General features: G+C 39.0%; 1 pseudogene; it reads left to right on the top strand.

Moving 5' to 3' along the window:
• Positions 1–7,632: 7,632 nt before the first annotated feature.
• Positions 7,633–9,004, top strand: LOC123797051 (ornithine decarboxylase pseudogene; annotated as a pseudogene).
• Positions 9,005–23,521: the final 14,517 nt, after the last annotated feature.

The raw sequence follows: 23,521 nt of genomic DNA, 5'->3' as shown, positions 1-23,521 counted from the left end.
TAGTCTGATATGTCAGTTACCAATAAATCACATCATTACCTTTCTCTGTAGCTTCTGTATTCACGATTCTATGTACAGATGTAGCATTTGACTACCTCACTGTATCATGTAGGGCAGTGGAGTCTAAGCCTTCATATATTGAAAAATATATATATTATTTTTGTATAATTTTTCTTGGATATTACAGTTACACCATCATCCTTTAATTACATGCATAGTTAATTTATATTCTCTATGATTTTCATTCAAGGACAGCAAAGAGAAGATTACAAAACATTTATTATGAAAAGGGGAGGTTAAGTCTGATAGATCAAGAGTCACTGTTCTCAGGTAATAGGCCTGGGTACAGTTTCCAGATGAAACATGACTTTGGAATTGACTTTGTATCTTTGCTGCCTGGTATATGATAGTCAATGATTTGTTTCTGAAAATTCTGTGTCTTACTTCTCCTCCTGACATTACCACACATTCTACTGCTGTCTATGACCCAAGTACACTGCCCAGCAGAGCTGCCCCAACATAACCACCCAATGGTCTAAATACACAGAAGCCTCTGATATCCCAGAAATGAGTCACAAGTATCTTTCTAACTTGGGATAAAACTCATGCTCACTCTATGTAAACATTTTAGAGCCAATGAGATGGAACACTCATCTAAAGTTCTATAAGGATCTATTACTCTTGACCCTTCCTGAGTTCTCCTGTCATATGACTCTAAATGATTAGTTCTTTATTTTGTTCTTTTGAGCAAGAAAGGGACTTTATAAAAAGTCATGACATTCACCCTTTTTTGCTCCACTTCCTATGTCTTGACAGTTGGGAAAATTGTAAAATTAGACACAGGAAATTTTTTCTTTTTTTTAAGATTTTATTTATTTATTTGAGAGTGAGAAAGCATGAGAGAGAACAGAGAGCACAGCAGGAACGGAGTGCACAAACAGAAAGGTGGTGAGGGGCAGAGGGAGAAGGAGAAGCAGACTCCGCACTGAGCAGGGAGCCTGATGCGGGGCTTGATCCCAGGACCCCAAGATCACAACCTGAGCCAAAGGCAGATGCTTAACCGATCGAGCCACCCAGGTGTCCTGACACAGGAAATTCTCTAAAGTAGAGTACATCAGCTTTCAAAGTTGCAGGGCTTTAGTTATATATTCAAAGACACATGCTGACTCTTCCTCCCTCTTACAAACTGAATATAGCTTAATTCAATCAAATTTCCTATAAAAGCACTCCCATTAATAACCTCAATTACAGTATTAAGATGGCACCCCTAATAATTCTTTCATATTCAGAATCTTAGTGATCTGATAATTATGGGCATGATATGTCTGAATTAGTAGATAAACTACCATGAGTTATTAAACTTGGAAGTTACTTATGTCTCCATGACTCCCATGAAGTACCAACAGAAGGTTGATTCTTACCTAAATTAGCTAACATATTAGGAAACACAGGAAAACGGAACTCAACATTGTCACAAAGATCCAGCTGATCTGCTCTGCTTTCGGAGCGGGAGCCTCCTCATTGGTGAACGGATTGATCACTGTATTCAGGGCTCTACTGATGCGTTCTGCTGATTTCATTATTCCAATCAGGACATATCCTGAGAGCAAGATGTGGTTTAGTACCATTCAATCTTACTGTCAAAAGTAAAAGGAAGGGCAGTTTCCCGAAGGAAATTTTTACCAAAAAAGGTTGTATGGATGCTGACTGGTAAAACCAACAGATGCTCGGAGCAAAGCCTTTTCCCTAATTGCATTGATGATTGTTTTTGTTTCGTGTTTTAATAAAACCTTGAAAACATCAAAAAAGTACATAACTCACTCTACAAAAACAAAGACACATTTCTACATTTCAAATAAAAACAAGCTCAAATTCTTTTTGCAATTTAAATGCATATCAAATTCAAAGCCTTTCTCCATGTTTGACTTCTTATTAACAGAAGACAAATGATGGTGATTCATGGGAGTTCTTTTCTTTAAATATACTGGGATGAATTATTTCTTGTGTACACATCCGCATCTTTTGCCTATTTTTGCAATTTCCCTATAAAATCAAATCATATCGAATATTTCAGAGTATCTCTTCAGAATCTGAATGAAAATTCTTGTTGCAAAGCCACGTTTGGAAAAAGGCAGCTGTTCTTTATAAAATGGAATAATTAAAAATTTGTATACTCTAAATATCAACAAATATTTTGAAAAATTCATGCTTATAAAATTTACTAAGCCTGGGGTGCGTGGGTGGCTCAGTCAGTTGAGTGTCCAACTAGTGATTTCAGCTCAGGTCATGATCTCTTGGGTCCTAAGATGAGACCCTGTGTTGGGCTCCCCATTCAGCGGGGAATCTGCCTGGGATTCTCTCCCTCTGCCCCTTCCCCCACTGGTGCTCACGTGCGCTGTCTCTCTCTCTCTCTCCCTCTCTCAAATAAATAAATATTTTAAAAAATTATATAAAGACCTATTGCTTATCTTTTTCTGTAGGGAGGAATGGGTTTTCCAAATCTGTGGTTGAATCTCTTCTCACTATTGCTCTCCTAGGTCTTCTTGAATTTGTAATAGGCACGGAGAATATAGTCATAAATACTTGCAATCTCTTCCAGTGGTCTCAGCTTCATGCCATCTTCTTCACTGCCCTTAACTTCTTATTCTTTTTTTTTTATATAATAATTTTTTATTATATTATGTTAGTCACCATACAGTACATCCCCGGTTTTCGATGTAAGGCTCGATGATTCATTATTCTCTTTTTGGAAGACACAGCTCCAGATCTTGTCTCTCCAATCAGGGAAATAGCCCTATCTCTGCCTATCCACTCACACCAAATACATTTATGGGGAAGAGGTATCCTGTAACTTCATAGCTTTGGAGTCCCTGATGCAGCCTGGCTAGATCACTTGTTAGGCTAGCCAGTGGTGCCACTATCTACTTAGTTACCTATGACAGAAACTATGTGAGTTTCTTGTGTGGCCTCTACTTCCAAATCCTAGATATATGTTCAGTCTTCAAGTCTGGTTACTTACTTTATGTCTCTTACATCTCCGTTTCTGCCACCACACTTGGTACAGAGCCTCCTAACTAGTCCCCCTGCAGACAGGCTTCATTTCTAGCGTTATCACTACAAAATACCTTCCACATTTTGTCTATAGTTAAATCTGTAAAGTACACATTTGAGTGGAATAATCCACCACGTTAATCCCATCCAGAGCACAGCAAAACTAGAGGATAAAGCTCAACAGCCCCTGATCATTTTCACTTCCCACCCGCACTGATCCCTTTCTCTTTCCAAAGAGAGAAACATTTTAAATTGTAGCGTTTTAGAACTATACACAGTTTCTCCCAGAACGTCACTCTCTGATATCCCTTTCAGTCTTTGTTGTTCCTTCTGTCTGCAGCCCTCAACCTTACCATCTTACTTACCCCTCCTTCGTTACGTGATTCAAGGTGACCAAATGGGTACAGCTTTCCTTGACTCTCCCAGGCAGATTCCTGAAATTTTTCTTTGTATATTTTCATGTTATACCAGTTACAAGATTGTGTTGTATTTCTTACTTTGCTTCTCCATTTTTAAATTAAACTATACATTTGCTAAGTCAAGCAGAGAAAGACAATTATCATATGGTTTCTCTCATCTATGGAACATAAGAACTGGGAAGATCGGTAGGAGAAGAAAGGGATAAAGAAAGAGGGGGTAATCAGAAGGGGGAGTGAAGCATGGGAGACTATGGACTCTGAGAAACAAACTGAGGGCTTCAGAGGGGAGGGGGTGGGGAATGGGATAGGCTGGTGATGGGTAGTAAGGAGGGCACGTATTGCATGGTGCACTGGGTGTTATACACAACTAATGAATCATCGAACTTTACATCAAAAACCAGGGATGTACTGTATGGTGACAAATATAATATAATAAAAAATATTTAAAAAATAAATAAATATACATTTGGAAGCAAATCCTGTCTTTTTTTCTTTCTTTCTTCTTCTTTAACATATTTTCAGAACACCGCACCATAAGTACAATGTAAGCACTTGGTAAAAACTTCTGGGATGGGGCAATGGATGGAAAACTGGATATTGCACCAAGTACATACTCTTCTACCAGCTTACGCTATAAGTAATCCCATAAGCTATCCTCATCGCAACCACCCCACCTTGTTTTTACCTTCCCCATCACACACAGCCCCTGTGCAGTCAGGGAAGCCATGATTCACCTTATTAATAACGTACATTACTCATGTTACTTAGCTTTATGTTATGGCTTATGATTTCTACTTTATGTTTTGGCTTGTAGTCGTCCTCCAGGCTACAGTGCCCACTGTTCCTAACTGTGTCCCCACATTTAAAATAACAATGGTATTCAAGCCCCAAACAAAGTGCTACTTCTTGTATAAAGTCATCCACCAGGCACCAAATCCTCTGCAGTGGTTTTCTGTTAGAAGTGACCAGTCCTGAAAGAACAAATCAATGATATCAATAGTTATATTACACAAATAAGAGAAATCTTGGGTCAAGATTTCATTTTACTTCTCCCTGATACAGGTTAGTTTATTGCAATAATATTGTCCTTCTCTAATACCGCGTAACTATCAGCATGGCTCTACTGTATCATAATGACCATCTTATGTGTCTATTTCTTTCTGTTCCTGTACGAACCCTAAATTGGGAGCCCCCAGAAATCAGGAACTACGCTTCTTTATATTGACAGGTTGCTACACAATACCTAATACGTAGTAAATTAATCAATCAAAATGAATGAATGCACTCACCACTCTTTATAAGGTATAAGAGTCTGTTAAGCAGGAATTCCTTGCTTATTTGCCCTAGTATCACTAATACCTAACATAGAGTCTGCTACACAGTGAGTTGAATGAATAACTGTTGAAAGAATGGGAAAATTACATGTATCAAGAAGCAGTTAGCCATAACTGATTCCCATGTTTTCGTGGCCTCGGAACCTACCATAGTCAGTCAGGAAAATAAAATTAAATTAATACTAATATTAATACTAACAGCTTCCACATATATACACACATATACACAGAGATGGCACATGAAATGGTGAGCACAGACAGGATCACCCTAGGAGAGTAACAAAGCTTGATCACATACACATTTCACTCCTACAAGTTGAACTGCACATGCTTTGCAAAACAGAGAGATCACAAGTCAGTAAGTGCAACGACTCCACCTGCCACTCCAAAAGAAATATACCCTCCTTCAGTCTCAGTCCCCATATTCCTGAGCTGTGATAGATATCCTGCCTTGTTAGAAAGGATGCTTATCTTTAAAATTACTTACGTGTCATACGGCATGGTCCTTGAGGGTAAACACAACTACATCTGAACCTCAGTCGGAACTGGAGTTTCAATATTAGAGGAAAAGATAATATATGCTATACTGGCTTCCAGTGTGGTACCTTCTTAGAAGATTTTCCTGGGTAACTGACCTAGAAGCAGTTTTTGTCTGACCGCTGCAGAATACGTTATTCTGTTGTATAGAGTGAGAAGCACAGGGCCCAAGGACAGAACTGTGAAATACGTTGAGAAAAAGAAGCCATCGGATACAGGAAAAATAGCCAGAGGATTATGAAGGGAATCAGCAAATGGCAGTGTCATAAAAGCCAAAAAGTGGAAAATTTCTAAGGAAAAAAAAATGATTAATGACTTTCAAATTCAGCAGAGATCTAGCGAGTACGTAAGATCACCAAATCTTATTCAAGGCAAAGTTCTGATTAGCCTTGTTAATGGTAGTAGAAGTAAAACCACAGAGTATTTTTGTTCTTCAATGATGGAAACGTGAGATTAAAATATATATACATAAATAGTATGATATATATAATATTATAATGTAGTATACATGAAATAAAGAGTATTTCCATTAATATCCTAGTTTGACAATTAATAAAAGTAGAACAATTTCTGTCTGGGGAAAAAAAAAACCAACCACCGTGTTTTGAATTTGTCAAGCCAGGAATGAGATCAGCCCAAAGAGACATAAGGCAGTTTCAAGGATATCTGGAAGAAAACCAACAAGAGGCAAGCTGAAAGCTGGGAAATAAAACGGTAACGAGAAACAGCAACTGTGCCCCGACACCTAACTTGGTACTGAGAAAAGGTCTGGAGAATTCATGGTGAAAGGGAACCTAGAACTTAGGGGGTTGGAAGTAAAAATGTGTTTTAAAAAAATTCTGCGCAGTCATGCCTGGAGCCTAGAAAATGAGTTAGGACTGCTAAAAAGTGAAGTCCAGATCAGACCAGGAGGCAACATCCTTATAAAGAATTTTCCCTGCCATTGGAAGTCACTCTTGGATACACTGGACTCACAGGAACAAAGGAAACAGGAGCCGGGGTGGGGGGGGGGGGAGTGAAGGAGAAAGTTGAACTCCAACAGTGTGGCTGTGCTATCCTCAGTCTTGAGGAAATTGGTGCCTAAGTTGAAAGTGCCCTGAAGGCAGCTTTAACTTACCTGACCAGTCTTCACCCCTGGGACCGCCTCAGGTCCTGCTGACCTAGGCAACCGTTTGAGGGTCAACCTTCCATGCAACTCAAATGTTCTTGAAGAACCCTCCTGTGGGTTAAGGTAGATAGCATTGTTTTCCTCTCTCTCAGCTTGCTTTTCTCACACAGTTGTTTGTTCTTTAATGGCTATGACTTGGTTCGTGCTGCTGGCAAAGGTAACTCCCCGAGAGGGTGAGGTGGGGCAAGACTGTGGTATTCAGGACTTCTCTCCTGGGCCAGGAACAGGTGCCTCTCTGTCATTCTCCTGGTGACACTTTGCAAGACTCTAGCTTTTTAAGTTGTTAAATTGACACTGTATGTTCCCTGAAATCAGAATTCCAATTAATAGGACAGTTGTTACGTTTTCAAGAGCCAATACTGTCGAGGATGTTGGGGTCAGTGTGGTTGGCTGGTTAGCAGAGAAGCAGAATGGAAAGGGAATGTGAAAAAAAGATTCAGAAAAGAGAATTTGCCTGGGAGAAACTGTTTTAGAAACCGCAAGCCCTGAAAGGCAGACAGACCCCCTTGCACATTTCCATGATACTAAGCACTCTGGCATGAATTATTTCTTTAATGTATCTTGGAGGAGGAGGCAACATTTATATGCCTAACACAGTAATAGGCACTCTTGGGGGAGGGAGCTGTAAGAATCCAAAAACATGATATAGAGACCACAAAATCTTTAAAATGTAGACATTTTATATAAAAGGTAAATTGCATGATGCAGTCCACTCTAGTTTAGCTGGAAAAACAACACAGCCTACTAGGACAGCTAGGGTTCATTTCTTGTGTGCATCAGTTATCTTGGCTCTGTTCTGAGGGAACAACAAGTCAGTGCCCACTGGCCTCTAAGCCAGATCTCCCAGCTGGCGGCCCCCGGGTAAGGGAGCGGGGCCGCAGGGGGGGCGGCTGACCAGGGTGGCGGTGCAGCAGGCCTGCCTGCACACTCTCCATGGGGCTGGCCCTCGGCGCCCCGTGTGCTCTAAGACAGCAGATTCTGTGCTCATGAGAACATCTCCACTGCTGCACCGAGGGCACACGCATCTTCAGTGGGACCTGGAATTCCCGGGAATTGCCTTTGTGAAATGCTGGCCATAATTTCTCTAATTTCCATCTGTTTTCCATGGAAACACCAAGAAACCATGAACAACTTTAGTTAATACAGAGTTTGACTGCCATTTCCTCTCTGAAGACTTTACTGCCAAGGACAGCCTGGCCCAAAAAATTAAAGAAGTCTCGTCTTCTGGTGATAAGGATGCATTCTATGTTGCAGACCGGGGAGACATTCTAAAGAAACATCTGAGATGATTCAAAGCCCTTCCTCAGGTCACCCCCTGTGATGCCGTCAAATGCAATGAACACCAAAGCACAGCGAAGACCCTAGCTGCCATTGGGACAGGATTTGACTTCACCAGCAAGACTGAAATACAATTGGTGCCGAGTCTACGGCTGCCTCCAGAAAGGATTATCTATGCAAATCCCAGCAAGTGTCTCAGATTAAGGACGCTGTCAATAATGCAGTCCAGATGATAACTTCTGATCGTGAAGTCCAACTGATCAAAGTTGCCAGGGCACATCCAAAGGCGAAGCTGGTTTTGAGGACTGCCACTGATGATTTCAAAGCAGTTTGTTGCCTCAGTGTTAAATTTGGTGCCACACTCAAAACCAGCAGGGTTCTTTTTTGCGGCAAAAGAGCTATATATTGATATCATCGGTGTCAGCTTCCATGTGGGAAGTGGCTGTACAGAGACCCTCGTGCACACCATCTCTGATACTGGCTGTGTCTTTGTCATGGGAGCTGAGGCGGGTTTCAACACGGTATCTGCTTGATATCAAAGGTGGCTTTCTTGGATCTGAAGACGTAAAGCTTAAATTTGAAGAGATCACCAGTGTTATCAACCCAGCACTGGACAAGTGTTTTCCAGCACACTTGGGAATGAGAATCATAGCTGAGCCCAGCAGATAATATGTTGCATCAGCTTTCACACTTGCAGTTAACAGCACCACCAAAAAAACCTCATAGTAAAGGAACAGACCGGCTCTAATGATGACGACCAGTCGAGTGAACAAACCTTTAGGTATTACGTGAATGATGGGGTATATGGATCATTTAATTGCATCATTTATGATCATGTACACATGAAGCCCCTCGTGCAGAAGAGACCCAAACCAGATTAGAAGTGTTATTTGACCAGCATATGGGGACCAACATGTGACAGCCTCAATTGCACTGTTGAGTGTGGTGACTTGCCCAAGATGCATGTGGGGGAGTGGACGCTCTTTGAAAACACGGGTGCTTCCACTGCTGCCGCTGCTTCTACTTTCAAAGGGTTCCATAGGCTGATGATCCACTATGTGACGTTGGGGCCAACATGGCAACTCACACGCGGGGCCAACATGGCAACTCACACGCAGGTCCAGGGCCATGACTTCCTGCTGGAAGGAGAGGAGCAGGACGGCAGCCCTCTGCTGTATCCTGTGCTCCCCCTGGGAGAATGGGATGAAGTGGGGTGAAGTGTCCCCTGCTGCCTTGCTTCAGCGAGCATTACCGTAGGTACCACTCCTACAGCTGTTAACCGGCAGGTTAGCTTGAATTACGGAATTTGGGGGGGACCGTTTAATTTAAGTACTGCTAGTTTTCTTGAAATGTCTTTGTAAATAGGGTTGGCACAGATGCAATAATATGGAACACGAAGAGATGGGGCCACTTATCTGTGTTCCTATGGGAACTATTTGAATATTTGTTTCGTATGGATTTTTTTTTAAAGATTTTATCTATCTATGTGACAGAGAGAGACAGCCAGCGAGAGAGGGAACACAAGCAGGGGGAGTGGGAGAGGAAGAAGCAGGCTCATAGTGGAGGAGCCTGATGTGGGGCTCGATCCTGGAACGCCAGGATCACGCTCTGAGCCGAAGGCAGACGCTTAACGACTGCGCCACCCGGGCGCCCCTGTTTCATATGGATTTTTATTCACTTTTCAAACATGCTACCAAGGAGTGCCCCTCAGCTTCTGAGCAAGCATTTGTAGTTTGTACACTGGCAGAATGGGCCACAAGCTTCGGGTTCTGACCTGTTTTTAAAATAAAGTATCTTGAAATAAAAAAAAAAAACTTGGAACAGCATATATATATACATGTATTCTTGCCTACAAGTGTGAGATAAATACAAATTTATCTTCTGTTAAAAAAGAAAACAAGCAAAACGTATTTCCAAATGAGTGAGTGCAGAGTGAGGTCTTTCACTACACATCAGGTGACAACATGCTCTAAGTGAGCCTGGGACTGCCTCAACTTACCCTTGTTCCCCAGCATAATTATACGTAGAGCTCCTTCCACCCTCTAAGGTGTTGTAGTTTGGACAATAAATCACATGCTCGTCCTATAAAATAAGGCGTGTTTAAATGACTGAAGACGGGGAGGAGGAGTTAAGATGGCGGACAAGTCGGGGGATGCTAAGTTTGTCTAGTCCCTCAAACACAACTAGACAGTTAGGAAATCATTCTAAATGACTATAGACATCAAAACTTCTCAGATAAAAGTACAGTTTGGGCCCATGATCTTTAATCTTATATAGTTTCTGTGAAAGTTAAAATTCAGTAAGATCTAACTATATCCTCTATCCAGTTTAAGTCCTTGTGAAGTTTTTATAGATTTAAATTGTAACTATTTCACTTTTAAGAAAACAGAAAAGACTCTGGGGTGCCTGAGTGGCTCAGGTAGTTGAGGGTCTAGCTCTTGGCTTAGGCTCAGGTAGTGATCTCAGGGTTGTGAGATCGAGACCCCATCCAGCTCCGTACTCTGCATGGAGTCAGCTTGAGATTCTGTCCCTCTGCCCCTCCCCTCGTTTGTGAATGTTCTCTCTCTCTCTAAAATAAAATAAATAATTAAAATCTTAGAAGAAAAGAAAACAGAAGAGACTGTACACAGTCAACGTGTACATGGCCACCTGTTTGGGTTACACAGAAAACATTACAATTTAGGTCTCAGCTTTAGGCTTGGTCCTAGTATCTTCTGTTAAAAATATTTTATATTTTTATATAAATAAAATATTTATATTTTATTTTTATATTTAATTATATTTATATATTTTTATATATTATATATTAAATATTTATATATTTTTTATATATTTAATTATATAAATATTTAGGATATTTATTTGAAACAAACAAAAAATACCTTTGGTCACCTTAAATGAAAATTAACAACAAAGGAAAAGATTAAGTAAGTAGATGACAAAACAGGTGGGGTTTCTCCTTAAATGACTTGAAAGAAACATAACCAAGCCATTTATATTTACATACTATTAAAAGCTGGCTCTTTGTTGTTTTAGGTGCAGTCATGTATGCACATGATAAAAATAAAATCATGCAGGACAGATGATTTTTCAACACTTAAAGCATCACGGCTAAGTCAGAATGTGTAACAGGAATCTGAGAGAAGCAATGTTACCTACTGCATGCCAGACTTTGTTCCAACAGAAACCTCAATCCCTTTAAGAATTATATCCCATACAAGACTCAGTAAATGAAATGCTCAGGAACAAATGGAAATTCTAATGGCTCTTCTTCTACCAGGAATCATTAACCAGCCAGAACATACTGGTATTCATTCTCCATGAAGAATCTATGTGCACGTGAGTATGTATGAGTTAAAAAGGAAAGACAGAATATTCTGATTTATTTCCTGAATATTTTTTCACTGATACATAAGGGCCTTTAAGATGCAAAGGATCTGACAGTGACAGGGATGGGTTGACATACATTTCCACTCCTACGTACCCAGCCAAGAGAAATGAATGAGTTCATCGACAGAAAGCCTTGTATTCATATCGTCATAGCTACACTGTTTGTAATAAACAAAAACTGGAAACAATCCAATGCTCATCAGCCAGGGAAGGGATGAACAAAATGTGGTATAACCATACAGTGGAATATTACTCATCCATGAAAAGGAATAAGGAACTGATGTATCCTGCAATATGGATGAACCATGAAGACATGATGCTAAATGAAATAAGCCAGGCACAAAAATACAACATACTGTATGACTCACTTATATAAAATGTCCAGAAAAGGCAAATCTGCAAAGACAGAAAACAGATGAGTGGCTGCCTAGGACTAGAAGTAGGAGTAGGGAATAAGAGCAAATAACCATTCGATTTTTTTTAGGAGGATGGAATGTTCTGAAATTGATTGTGGTGATGATTGTCCAACACTGTAAGTTTATTAAAAATCACTGAATTGTACACGTAAGAGAAGTGAATTATATGGTATGTAAATAATATTCCAATAAAACTGTTAAAAAATCAGTCAATATAGTTTATCACATTAAGAAAATAAAAGAAAAAAATACATTCACAAAAGATAGATGACAAAATTCAGTATCTAATAAATGATTTTAAAATTATCTTTTAAAATTTGTCTCTCTAATCCAGATTCCATGCAACCAAAAAGATGATACATCAATTAAGATTGAATAAGTTATTCTCTAGTAACAGAAAAGCCCAAAATTTCAGTGGCTTAACACAGCAAAAATTTATTTTTGGTTCATACTGAATGGCCAACAGGTGTCATCAGCAGGGATTGGGGAACAGAGGAGAACTATATTCACTTGGTGCTTGTCCAAGTGAAAGCCAAGTCCAACAGAAGATTCATCTTAATACGTTTCCAACATTTCCAGAGAAGTATAGGGAACCATGAACATCATGTCCTGGCTCATATGGCTTCTTCTCAGAAGTGACACACATCACTTCTGCTCACATATTGGCCAAAGTAAGGCACGTGACCACAGTTCAAATATTCTGGAGAAATACAAAGCTACCATATATTCAGAAGGAGTAGAGGGGCACCTGGGTGGCTCTGTTGGTTAAGCATCGACTTCGGGTCAGGTCATGATCCCAGGACCCTGGGATTGAGCCCCACATTGGGCTCCCTGCTCAGTGGGGAGCCTGCTTCTCCCTCTCCCTCTGTTTCTCCCCTTGCTTATGCTCTCTCATGCTGTCTCTCTCTGTCAAATAAGTAAATAAAATCTTTAAAAAAAAAAAAGAAGAAAGAATAGATTTATAAATATGTCTCATGATTACTACAATGTGATAAATCTGAATCCCTCCATTAAGTTAGCTATATCTGAACAGAGTGCAGGTTACCTCAGAACCCACTAACAACGAACATGGGAGGTTAAGAAAAGTAGAAATGTAACCATCAGTAAGCCGTAGATATTAAAGATTTAAAGGAACATTTTAAGATAAACTTACATCTTAGGACTTGAAAGTTATGCTTCAATAGTTAAGACTTTAATGGGAAAAAAAATTTCTACAATATTAATAGTCAGGATATTGCTAGAGTAAGTAGTGTGCTTTTGCCTAATCTGAGGCCTGGTCAGATAAAGAAAATTAGGACTGTAAAAATAGCAATGGAGTCCAGAACTTAGTTGAAACATTAAACTCATTCAGTAAATCTTGAATTTTATTACACAGTTGTTTCTATAACTTTTGAAAAGATCACATGATTTTATACCTTTATTTTCCTAACTATTTGGTAATGGTGATCTATCTATCCCAAGTATTACCAATTAAACAAAAAAAAAAGTGTATGTTTCTTTATTTTAGCATTCATGTCGATAACTATGAATTTAAAAGAAAAAAAGTTAATGCTAAGTGTAAGTCAGAAAGTAGAACAGTACTTCTCCCTATAACAATGATGAAATGTGGGCTGGTCTGTAAGGGTAAACTTCCTGCAGCAGTAGGTAAAAGGAAATGAACATAGAACACAAACTGACATCAAACTGTCATATTTTTTGGAAGTTCACTGGCAATGGTTTACTCTATTCATTCATGTCAAGCAGTATTTTAAACATAAGGTGATAGCTTGAAAATTTATCAGTCAGATTATCATAGATGCCTCCAGAATCCTCATTACTTTTTTGTGACTGGTTAGGGGGTTGACAGGTTTTAATTTGGTTTCACACACCCTTCTTCCAAATAACACAATGTGCATTACCGTGGTATCTTTACCTTAGAGTTCTTTAGCGGTACCACACATATTCTAAAAATTTCTCTTAGACATTTAAATTAGAGTATACATAAGAATAAAAAAAGGACAAGTGCGATTTTAAAGTCATTTGGCAAACTGATTCTGTCAAGAAAGCTTAGTTTCATTCTGTTTGCTGCAACAGCTTTTTTTTTTCCATAACTCCACTCTTCTTGTTCTTGTAATACATTTGGGAGGCCTGTCAAGGCCTATCCACTCTCTAAATAGCTTTGCAGATTAAATTTTTAACTCTCTTCTCTTCATGCAGATGTATATTTCTGACAAAGAATTGCCCTGAGATGTCAGCTTCCATTTTTCTCACTGGAGAGAAGGCAGATAGGTGTCAGCATACATCCTCAGTTCTCAACCTCATCGGGAAACGCATGCACACACGTGAAGGTTCCTCTCCAGGACCATGCGTTCACCTTTGCGTTGTTCACCCCTTTCAGATTTCCTGCTCTTACTTTATAAATGCCCCTTTCCTTCAATGGGTCTTGAAGATAAACAAAACTCAAACAAAAAAATAAATAGAATTTTTATTTTTGTAAATTGGTAACCTTAATTATGAGCATATGCCAAGTTGCTAAGAGAGTTCAAAGAATAGCAAATAGACAAACCTGGCCTATAAGGGACCGGTTTTCTTTTGCAGATGGTATCTGAGATGGGTACTTCATAGTACTGGTACTTCACAGAATCAAAGATGAGTTTGTAGGGGACAAAGAGAGAGAAAGTCATTCCAAGCAAAGGAAACAACAGAAGTAAAACCATGAATTTATGTAAACAGCATGGTCTGTATAAAGATCTTTAAAAACATGGGGAATACTAAGTTCCAAAGAATTAGGCAGAAGTGGCATTTCCTGTAATGTCCTGCAGAGCTGATCTGCATTCAGTCTTAGGAAAGGGGATGACATTACCCTTGCCAATGGTAGGACCCGCGTAAGGCCATGTGCTTTGGCATTTATCTACACTTTTCTGTTCTTGCAGCTATCCAGGTTGTAGAAAGAGTCCATCTGGTACAAGAATAACTAAAGCAGGCACCTCCATTACCCATGATGAAAAGAGGGCAAAGAGTGAAAAGTCTGACTTCTATGTTAAAAATTTCATATGCAAATTACAATATTTTCATACAATAATTGAAGCAACATGCCTCGCAGATGACCTTGATCATTTACTATGATTCAGAATCACCAAATTCATTCCAGAAGTGGGAGTGTGGCCTCGGAAGAGCAACTTTCACTATTCGGAGAGAAATGGCATTGGATTCTAGTCTTAAAGAATAAACATGGGATGGCCAGGGAGAAAGTGGATGGGAATACAGCATTCCAGGAGGGGGAAACCAAACGTGTAAGGTGGAAAAGTATGGAAGAGCACGATGACTTGATGAATTTTAATGTAGTTAGACCAGGGAGAGGAGAAACATGATGGGAAATTCCAAGTAGATTCATTATATAAGCATCAGCTAGCTAAATATCACAATGAGTAGTATTGATCAAAAAGAAATTCCACACTCTGTCCACTGATGGTGAGAATGAAAATTATGGAAGAGTATGGAGATTCCTTTAAAAAATCAGAAATAGGACTATCATATGATTCAGCAATTCCACTTCTAGGTATATACCCAAAGGAAATGAAATCAGTGTCTCAAAGAGATATCTTCACTCCTATGTTCATCACAACATTATTCATAGTAGCCAAGATATGGAAACAACTCAGTATCTGTCAATGGATGAATAGATAAAATGAGGTATATACATACACAATGGAATATGTTTTTAGCTATGAGAAAGAAGGAAATCCTGCCATTTGTGACGACTTGGATGAATCTGGAGGGAATTATGGTAAGTGGCAAAGCCAGAGAAAGACAAATATTGTATGACCTTACTTGTGTGTAGAATCTTTAAAAGAAAAACAAAGTCAAACTCATAGAAGCAGAAAGTAGAATGATGATAATGATAAAGAGGGGCTGGGGTGGGGTGGGAATGTAGGATGAAAAAGTCTAGAGAACTATTGTACAACATGGTGACTACAGTTAATAATACCATATTGAATATTTGTAATGTGCTAAGAGTAGATTTCAGGGTGCTCTCATCACAAAAAAATGGTAACTACATGAGGTGACATGTTAATTAGCTTGAATACAGTAATCGTTTTACTGGGCATATGCAGATCAAATCATCATGTTGTATACCTACCTACATACAATAGTTTACATAATGAATTAATTATTTCCATGAAACTAGATGAGGAAAAATAGATGATTAATAATAAACACATAAACTATGAGTTCAAAGATGATATGGGCCAAAATATGTGGTTTATATTTTGGAAACTGTCATTTTAATAGAAATATTATATATGCTATATGTTGCTATCATGTATAAGTTATATGAAGACACAAGTAAAACATGGTAGAAGAAACTGAAGATCCTACATTCTTGAAATCACAACAATGGAACAGGGCACAGAGGAGCTGGAGTCTGACTTATTTGGGGCTGAAAAATGATGAAAAACAGACTGAGAAAAAGTGCTCCTGCCCCAGATACGGAAATTCTTCCTGATGCTGTAACATTATAATGAATGAAGAAAACGGCATGCAAATTAATTATTCAACTAAAACTCCTTCAAATTCTTCTTCTTCCCCAAATATGAAGCTCACAGGACTGCACAAAATTCACTTCTGCTCTTTCTTCCAATGATGTCAACCCAAACATAATAATCGTAATGACAAAAATAATCAGTAATACTAGGTAACATCCACTTGGAAACTAGTATCCATCAGGCCCTCTCTCAAATGAATAAATTAAAAATTGGCTTTTTAAAAATTTTACTTATTTATTTAAGAGAGAGAGAGAGCACGAGCGGGGCGGGGAGTGGGGGGAAGGTGCAGAGGGGCAGGTGCAGACTCCCCGCTGAGCAGGAAGCCCTAGGGAGAGCTGGATCCCAGGACCCCGGGATCATGACCAGAGCTGAAGGCAGATGCTTAACCAGCCTAGCCACCCAGGCACCCCCATCAGGCACTGTTTTAAACAGTTTATACTGATTAACTCATTTGATCCTCCCACAACCCAGTAGTTTTATTATCCTCATTTTAGAGATGAGAGGATTGAGGCTCAAAGGAGTTAAATAACTTTCCAATGGTCAGACAGCTCTTGAGCGGTAGAGCTGAGATTCAAACTCAGGGATTCTGGCCCCAGAATATAAGTAAATAAACTGAATCTTTAAACAACTCTGCACATCCACACATTATCACCTATCTTGCTAGTGGCCCTCAGGTTGTGCAGAGACTTTAAAGGGTGCAGGAAAGGAGAGTCAGCAGGTCTATTTGCCAAAATATACACACATATTGTCTCAGAGTATCTCTTCTTGTCCATTGCCCTAGTTTCAGGACTAGCCCTAGGAAGCCTCACCACACCTGGCCACAGTGGACAGAAATAAGCATGCATTCAGTACACTGATAACCAGGGACCAGATGCTCTTATTGGAACTTGAACAAAGGGCCTTGGAAGGTAATGAACTCCGGTTGTTGGCCATGTGCAAGCAGAAAAAACCAGAGTATCAGTACGTATTCTATGGTGTTAGTCACAGAAACTGACTAAATTACTGTCCAAAGAGAATTTGTTGTAAGGGGACTGGTTACTTCACAGAATCAAAAGAAAGAACTGAAGCAGCTCTGAGGTCTCTCTAAATAAGGACTCAGGTCCCCCTATAACATTACTGTCAGAGGGGTGCCTCGTTGGCTCATTCAGTTACTCGTCTGCCTCTTAATTTCAGCTCAGGTCGTGATCTCAGGGTTGTGAGATCAAGCCCTGCTTCAGGCTGTGTGCTGGGGGTGGAGCCTGCTTAAGAGTCTCTCTTTCCTTCTGTCCCCTTCTTCTCTCTCTTCCTCTCAAAAAAAAAAATTTATATATATATATATATATATATATATATATATATATATACATATATATATATACATATACATATACTGTCAGAAAAAATTATCAGCTTTAATCACATTTAGAGTATTGCTCCAAATTCAGATCCCTAGGAAAATAGAATATTATGGTCTAGTTTGAGTCATATGACAATCCCTTGTAAACTGAGGGACACTAGCTATTTTCAGAAGGCAAAGAGTTGCCCAAAAAGAAAAAAATAGAGCTCCGTTATTAAGGGGAAGGGGGTTTGGGCAAAAACAACAGATTCCTCTGTGTTTTGTCTAAAGAAAAGGAGGGAGAGAGAAAGCAAAGGTGAGAAGACCATGTTGATGTGTCGCTTGGAAACTGGTGAGAGATGCGAAGTAAATCACTGAGTGAGAGAGAGAGGGAGAAAAAGAGAGACAGTTTCATCTCCAACTCCATTTCTGTGAGGTATGGGTAATGCATCATTCCCAAGGTCTGTAAACTGCCTTGTATCCTTATGATAAGTCCCACCTCACGTGAGCAAGGCTGAGCGGGCTTCTGGTCCTAATACACAAAGAGCCTTATTAAAAGAACCCAACCCACCTTAACATGATGAATGCAGTGGTAAGAGACAAAAAATCTGTTTTTGAGGAACTCACCCTCTAATGGGGAAAATCATAAATGCCCAGAGCAAAGTAAATACAGGAGGTGAGCATGCTGGACCACCTCTTAAACAAAAACTGGTGGCTTCAGGAAAGGCCTCATGAAGTCCCTAATGGCCAGTTAGTTCTGAAGGATGACCTGGAGTGAGCCAACGAAGGAAGGAAATAATCGAGAACCAACAAAAGAACAGATGAATAGAACAGAAACCTGAGAGTGTGGCCTGTGGGAGAGGTGACACAAGAAGTTCAGCATGGCTGGAAAAAAGGAATTCGGAGAGAAGTTTGCCAGAAGATAAGGTCTGCTAAGGAGACTGAATATTATGATAAAGAAAATGTGGGAGCCACTGAAGCCATTTTATTTATTTTTATTTATTTATTCATGTATGTGAGAGAGTGAAAGAAGGGGGAGAGGCAGAGGGAGAGGGAGAAGGAGGAAGCAGACACCCTGCTCAGTGGGGAGCCTGATGTGGGGCTGGATCCCAGGACGCTGAGATCATGACCTGAGCCGAAATCAAGAGCGGGACGCTTAACCGGCTGAGCCACCCAAGCGCCCCGGAAGCCATTTTGACAGCTGTATCAGATGCAAATATCTTGTAACTGCTTCATTTTGAAGGTGTTGGCTGACTGCTAGACAGGGTCCCCTCCATCAAGGACAGAGCGGCCTCTTGTCCTAGGAATGCTGCACCATCAGTTTCCAGTACTTTCTGCCACTTCCTAGCTTGGATGAAAACAATACCTTGCAAGCCATGGAATCTGGCAATGGTTTCTGAATCCGAATCAACCACAAAGTTTCTGAATGAAAAAGCCCCTGAGTGCAAGGGAATTGGCTTTTCAAGGAATGAACATCGAATAATGGGAGGCAGGAAAACTGGGCAGTTAAAATTCCCCCCTTTTTCCTTTCTCCTAATGAACCAAACCCAGAACAATTTGTGTATCTAATCCTAGCTGATTACTTTGTATTGGGGCATTTTGACGCTTCACAGCTTCTCTTGGTTACTGTCCTTTCTTCTTTCTCTTTCCACCATTGGTTGGCACCTCTCACATGGATTACCCTTTTTTTTTTTTTAAGATTTTATTTATTTATTTTAGAGAGAGAGATGGGGGGAGGGACAGAGAGAGAGAGAATCTCAAGCAGACCCCCTGCTGCATGTGGAGCCTGATGTGGGGCTCAATCTCATGATGCTGAGATCATGACCTGAGCCAAAAATCAAGAATCAGACATTTAATTGACTGAGCCACCCAGGCCCCCAGATTATCCTTTCAATGCTTGCTTCACTCCCCGTTTTCTGGAAGACCAGTGTTAAAAAGTAAGGTGATCTAATCTGTATTTTAGAAAGATCACATGATAATTACAGACTTGGAAGTGGGAAGAAAATTAGGCACTGATTGCAGTAATACAGGTAATAATTGATGAGTTATCGGAAATATCTGGTGGTAGAAACAATAGAGAAAAGTAAAATTAAATATAAAAAACTAAATTCATAGCTCTTGGCAATAGATGAAAAATAAAGGATGGGAGATGAATAAATTAACGAAGGCTAGGTAGATAATTGGAGATGCTGTTCTTTGAGATAGGATGAATTGAAAGGGTGTGATACAATATTCTAGGGACTAGAGCAGATTTATACACAGGGTCCTCTGGCAGAAGACAGGAGGGATGCTAATGTCACCTTCTGAACGGAAAAAAGTAGTCATCAAAAAAAGAGAAAATCTTCAGAGAAATAACCCTTTAAGTGAGTCTTATAACTAGGAGTTTTCTAGTCTGAAATTTGGGAGAAAGGCATTTTGAACATCATCCGACCTTACAAATAGGATATACTTGTAATTTTTTAAGTATCACTTATAGTAGTACATGCAAAGAGTTCAAAATTCAGAAGTTATAGGGGCGCCTGCATGGCTCAGTCGTTAAGCGTCTGCCTTTGGCAAAAGGGCATGATCCTGGTGTTCTAGGATCGAGCCCCACATCAGGCTCCTCTGCTGGGAGCCTGCTTCTTCCTCTCCCACTCTCCCTGCTTGTGTTCCCTCTCTCGCTGGCTGTCTCTCTCTCTGTGTCAAATAAATAAAATAAAATCTTTAAAAAATAAATAAATAAACAAAATTCAGAAGCTATAAAAGGGCATATAGTGAAAATTCTTCTTCCTACTCTCTCCTCAAATCACTGGTTCCTTTGAGACAAATGCTGCCTGCTTTTATATATCTTATCAGAGATATTTGCACATAAATGAATAGATGCACATATTTTTGTTTTATACTTTTTACACAAATGGTACCTTACTTTACACACTGAGGCAGTCACACTGGGTTTTTTTACTTAATACATCTGTACTTAAAAATCTTACATTGCACTGATATACCAGATTTATTTAACCAGTCCCCCCACTTATGGTCATTTAAGTTATTTCCAATCTTTCACTATTCCCTGTGAATTTATAATGTATTATCTAACATGCACAAAATTCAACCAATAAAGAGAAAAGAGAAAAATTAATTCTCCCAAAGTCCCAGCACCCAGAGTCCACATAAAACAATTGTTTAGGGGCACCTGAGTAGCTCAGTCAGTTAAGTATCTGTCTTCGGCTCAGGTCATGATCTCAGAGTCAAGAGATGGAGCCTCGTGTCGGATTCTGCACTAAGGGGGTGAGTTGGCTTGAGATTCTCTCCCTCTCCCTCTGCCCCTCCCCGGCTCATGCTCGCGCTCTCTCTCTCTCTCAAGTAAATAAATAAAATCTTTCAAAAAACACAATTTTTTAAAAAAGATTATTTTCTTTTGGACACCTTTCTGCACAGACACAACAAGATATATATTATAATAAACATTTCCGCCTCCTCACCTAATAATGGGGAAAGCATCCGAATTAAAGAAAAACAGTTCAGACCTGGGTCTGTAACAGGGATGCTTCGCAATGTAACCCAAGGCAGGATAACAGTAAGTTTAACACCATAATCCAATTTGCAAGAAATAGAATCAAAGCTCTGAAACAGGGATAGATGAATTTTTCATGTAATCTGCATTAGGGAGATTGGGGGGGAATTCACCTTGCAACTTTGTTTACCTGGTGTTCTGGGCTGAACCCGTATTTCTCTGGTTCCCATATCCTCCTATTTCTTGGTTTACTACTAGATTTTGCTGGAACACATCCACAAGTAGCTACCTATGACAGAATACATTGGAAGTAAATTTTCTTACTGTTGGTAGTCAGAAAATACTCTTTCTCCATATTTAAAAATGGTTTGATAGAGCATTTGTCTGATTTTAGATTTTAAGGTTAAAAATCATTTCCCTTGGAACTTGGAAGGTTTTGTCTCATTAACTTCAAGTTTCCTGGCTTATTTTGGAAAATCTGTGTCTGTGTGATTCATGTTGCTTTATAGAGAACATATTTTGATGCTATTTTGAGTATATGTTTGGAACTGTTTGCAGCAACTGGCTACCATATTGGGCAGCACAGAGCTAGAGCCTTGTTACCCTTCAGGGCTGGGAAAATTTCTTCTATTATTTCTTTATATTTTTTTAAGGTTTTATTTATTTATCGGAGGGGAGGGGCAGAGGAAGAGAGAGAATTCCAAGCAGACTCTGCATTGAGCAGGGAGCCCAACTCAGGGCTCAATCCTATGACCCCGAAATCATGACCTGAGCCAAAATCAAGAGTTGGATGCTTAACCAAAGCTGCCACCCAGGCGCCCCTCTTCAATTATTTCTTTAGTAATTTCTTCCCCTTTGTTTTTCTCTTGCTGCTCCCTCTGGTTGCGCTCTTTCTCTCTCTATCTCTGCTTTTCATCTTCCAGATCTACTGAAACTTCTTGATGCCTAAAGCACACTTTCTTCTTCCTCAGCTTTTATCTAGTATTATCTAATTTATCTGCTATTACCTACTTCTATAAATTTACATGTTTATCCCTTCTCTAGCTTTTCAGAGGGGTCTTTAGAGGCAGAGAGATAACTGTGTGCTCTATCCCTCCTCTTCCAAGAGGGGTCTCTGTTTTTCTTGCCAAACTAAGTTTAGAGCTAATATCACTAATTTTCCAGATCACTGTTGGTCTGAAATTCCCTAGATGCTAAGCCAGATCTCCAGGCACCACCCTTACAGACTGGTTTGGAGTGACTGCATTCGTGCCAAGAATGTTCATTTTTTTTAACACACACTCCCACATTTATTTAAATATAGTGGTCCTTGAACACCCTAAGGAAAACTGCCCCTGATAAACTGAAGTTTGACAAAAGATTTTTTAGAATAGTTGAGTGAACAGAGGGGGGGCTTCCAAATGATTGAGAAGTTTTCAACTGTTTCCCAATTTGATACTTACATCTACTCTATTTATATACAGATAATTGTTTGCAACAGATAAATGTTTGTAACATTTCTGCTTTTATTAAGACTCCTTTTGTGACCTAATATATGGTCCTTTAAAAAAAAGTTTCATAGACATGTAAAAAAGTTGTGTTTTCTACATGACAGAATTTCTACATGACAGAATTTTAACATGCTTATTAGATTAATGATATTAATTCTATTAACTAAATTTAAAATATCTATAGCATCACTTATAATTTGTGTTCCAAATTCATCAAGAAATCAAGAGTATATTAATATTTACCACCATTATCACCGTACATTCAATTCTTCTTAGAATATCAGAACATAGTTCCAAATATTTCTCTGCTACATAATCTAAAACATGTTGAGTTCATTACACTTGATGTGATTTTTCTTTGGTCGTACTTTTTATCATTACTTTTAACATGGTTGGGTTTTTCCCCCTTACATTTTAAGCTTTTAACTTGAACTCAACTTAAAATAACTTCATTATTGATTATTATCTGGTTTGTTCATATTTCTTATATTTCTACTATAAACCGAAGTGGTGTTTTGTTTTGTTTTGTTTTGTTTTGAGTGGTAATCACTTTTGTTCTTAACCCAATTTCATATTCCTTTTTTTTTAACTATATTTATCCCAAAATATATGTAAGATAATTTCATATGATATTTAACATACACGTTATCCTATATACTTTTTGTGTTCTGTCTTATATTTGTCATTTTATTTCTATTGTAAGTAGTTTATTTTTCTTATCTTTGGCAGTAGGTCTTTATTCTTTAATTTCTCCTTTAAAATTTTCAAAATATAGATTTTGTTGTTCATTTGGGTTTTTTAAGTGATTATTTTTTACCTTTTAAAAATTATATTCAATTCTTTTCTCTCAGTTTAACCAGGAAATTGAGACAGTGTCTGTTAATTTCTCAGTATGAGAAATATAAATATTAGCTCACTTTTTCCATGAACAGTTACGTTTTGCTTTGCTTGGTTATATATTTGGATGATGCATATAAATCTAGATAGTTGGGTATCGGCTGTGGCATATACCTAAATTGATCTTTAGTATCAACATAGTTGCTAGGAACCCTAGAAAGCTCAACCAGCTAGACTGCATAAGATCAACTAGCACTATGTTTAGCG

This window comes from Ursus americanus, chromosome 29 (genome assembly GCF_024610735.1).
Source record: "Ursus americanus isolate L20-20 chromosome 29, mUrsAme1.1.p, whole genome shotgun sequence".
NCBI classification, from domain to species: Eukaryota; Metazoa; Chordata; class Mammalia; order Carnivora; family Ursidae; genus Ursus; species Ursus americanus.
Note: the sequence above shows the minus strand (reverse complement) of the source record. Positions and strands in the feature narration are given on the sequence as shown.